Source organism: Strix aluco, chromosome Z (assembly GCF_031877795.1).
Source record: "Strix aluco isolate bStrAlu1 chromosome Z, bStrAlu1.hap1, whole genome shotgun sequence".
Taxonomy (NCBI): domain Eukaryota; kingdom Metazoa; phylum Chordata; class Aves; order Strigiformes; family Strigidae; genus Strix; species Strix aluco.
Genome location: NC_133971.1, coordinates 74,310,618 through 74,314,139, shown reverse-complemented (window position 1 = coordinate 74,314,139; position 3,522 = coordinate 74,310,618).

Here is a 3,522-nt window from a genome sequence, read left to right as displayed (position 1 = left end):
TAAATAACACTGTGCACTTGTCATTATGCAATCATGAGCTTCCAAGAAAAATATGATAAAGCTATCCAACGATGACACAATGAAGTAATTTCCTCCTTGCTTTAAGCAAAAGATTTACAGGCTCTACCAATACATCTTTTGCTTAAGGAACATTGTGACCTAGCAACAAAGTATCCTCTCAGGCTTCTGGACAAAAGCTATACAGAACTGCCCTAGCAGCAGCTCTTAAAACTTTTTCAAATTGTTTTGGAAATTTTATTTTTGTCCTTTTGCCATTTAGTATTCAAGGCCAGCTGGCATTCTGCAGAACAGAGGAAAATTGCTAGCGACTTAATTCTTGGAAGCAAATTTTAAAAGGCTAGATAGAGAATTTAAAAAAAAAAAATCAAGTTGTTCATTTAATATATATTATGCCGTGAGGGATAACATGGAAGAACACCACTCAAGTAGGGTACCTTCTAGATGTCACCATAAAGCCAAGAGAAAGTATCTGCTGCCCAGCCCCTGACAGGGTAGAGTGCACAACCCTTTTTTTTTTTTTTTCTCTAAGAAAGCTAACATTGGCTATGGTGTGAGACTGACTAGTGTTAAAGCAGATTAAAACTTAGTATACATTAAACAAACAAAATCCAAAGAGCATATGGCCTAGAAAGATACAGGAAGAAAACAGTGAGAACAAGAATTGTTCAACAAATTCAGCAAAATGATGAGGGGTGAAGAAGACATCATTTGCCAAAGTGACAGAATTAGATCTGTTTTGGGACTGTTCTCCCAAGAGCAGAGACATCTGGTATCTTATCAAATCATTTCATGTTTTTGAAGATCTAAAACAGTAATGGGAACTGTCTCTGACTGAAAAAGCAAGTGATGGTTATAGTCTCAATTACAAAATATAGGACATTTTACATAAAACTGAGACATTTGCCTGGAAATCTACACCAAATTCTTGAATGACAATCTCTTACTAATTTTTTTAGCAACTGATCCATGATCCAAACTTTTATGTTATTTTCAAAGCACACAGTGGCCATGGAAGAGGATTACTTCAGTTCATAGGCTGTGAAAACCCTACAAATGAAAGACTGGGATGCAGAATGAGACATCAACTGTAGATTCGTCATTACACATATCACAGCTGTCTACTGCATAAAGCCTGCGTTTAGAGCCTACACAATGATTCATATACACACAACACATTTGACACTTCCTCAGTACCCAGCCCTTTTGGTAGGTCTGTGTCATGTGTACCAAAATTTGATTTAAGAAAAAATGTAAAAAAAAAATCTTAAACTTTAGAGGAGTAAATTGAATGCAAAGCAAAACCGGTGAAACAAATGCCAAGGAAGGGATGCTCAACATTTTTTTAAAAAGAAAATCAAGTATATGGTTTTCTTTTAAATATTATGAATTTCAGCTTTGGAGATGTCTATTTACTGACAAGACAAAGTCCCTTTTAATTAAAACTTAATTGCAGTCTATGCAGCCTACGGTTTTAGAGATCTGGTGTGATTGTTTCAAGGCTATATCCAATAAAGAACATGGATAATAGTTTTGACTATTGCCAGAAAATAACAAGAGCTATATCAACAGTCTAATCACTTGTCTAATTTTTTTATTTTGAATTTTTTTAACAAGTCTAATCTTGCTTTTATTTCAGGCTTATTCTTGGTGCACAACACATGACTAGTCCATTGCATACAGATAAGCTTCTTGCTTCATTTACATGGCACTGACAGTGCTCCTGTGATTGAAAATTCATCTTGAAAACCCAGTCTCTACAGTCGACAGCATAATTGACATTGAAATTGACAACAAAATGCAAAACTGGGGTGTCTCCAATCTATAAGGTCTGCAAACACCAGGTCTGTCCTCCTGGAATCTTCACAGGTCCTTTCTATTTTTCATAGCTTAAAATGAATAGAATTCCAAGTTACTACTTCTGAAATACCGAATCAAGCACATTAGATTAATTTTCCAAATAGGGGCATGCCTAAAAATTCCACCCCTAATTGATTTTAGAAGATGTGGTTTTTATCTTACACCTCTGATTTGTGGATAAAAGATGGTTTGCAGATATCACCCCATACAAGGGCAAAATCCTGACTGACTGAAAAGTCTACAGAGAAATAAGATGAGTAAAGGAATTTTTGAAAAAAGTACAAAAGTGATTATGGACATATTAATCAAAGAGAAAACTTCAGATACATGTGGACTAGCAGTGAAGTAGTCCCCACCCATTAACTCCCTACCTGTTAAAAAGTGATTTAACCAAATAGCACAAACAGCAGATCTTTGAAAGTAAAGTTTCTTGAGAATATTTAAATTTTATTTTGCTTGAATTTAGAGTGTGGCACCCTGAGGTTTGACAAGCACCAGAAATATTTTGTTACACGGTCACAAAAACTGCTGTAGCCATTTGGCTGATTATGGCTCTGCGTCCCATATCTTTTATGCTCAATTTACAAAATGTCATGGTGAAACAACTTGAACAGATGGTGACCTCAGACTTACTGAAATAATTCTTGTTCTGGCACACTTGATTATAGGACTCAGGCTACTTCAGTTGCTTCCGATGTCAGTTAAAGATAGTGTGTAATGTTACATCTGTGTGATCATACAGTGTTCTCACAATGTTCTAGGGGACTTAACCTGTTTAATTTCTCTGGAGTTTGCTCAGCTTTAGTTTAAATCCCGATGCCTACAAATAGACTAGAAGCATCACTTTTTAAATAAACAAATCGCTCTTAGTTATCAATTTACAGTATTAATTTTCTTAAGTAGTTGGTGTCCCTATTCGTCAATGAACTGCAAATTCTAGGACCAGCGCATGTGACTGCAGCTACTGCTGTAAATCAAAATGTTTTGATATCTATACAGCTCCCTAGGTGTATGCACTTTGCTACGCAGTGCATATAAAGGCATACTAAAGGAGTCTGTTTGCTTTCTTCTAGCACTGCTTTTAAAACTTTTTTTTTTTTTTAGTAAAGGTAAACGGTAGCTTCCGTTTAGCTGTAAAATGTCTAAAACCTCTGCTGTTCTTGGATCTCTTGTGTCTAGCTCTGGCCTAAGACACACGACACACAGCGCTCACGTGGGGATGAGGGAGAAAGGAACGTCCCTAACTTTCCCTGCCCACAGCAGGAGCATTTATGCGGCACTAACTGACGGAAACGGCTCACTGTGCCCTGCCGATTTCTCCTCGGGTGCTGGTCAGCCTCGGCAGGCAGCCAGGCGGGACACCTACCCGCAGGGGCACGGCTGGGGCTGGGCGAGGGTGGGGGTAAGAACGGCGCGCCGTGCCGGGCCGCTGGGGCTCGGCAGGCGCGGGGCAGCAGGGCCCCGACAACGGGCACGCCTCCCCACCGCCCGCCGGGACGGACCGGCCCGCCAGCCGCCGTGGCCAATCAGCGCGCGCCGTCCCGGACGCGGCGGTTACGGCAGCGAGAGAACACCGCCCCCCTGGAGCGGAGCGGCGCGGCCCGCCCCTTGGGTGCGGCCATTTTGAATGTGTGCAGGCCGGAC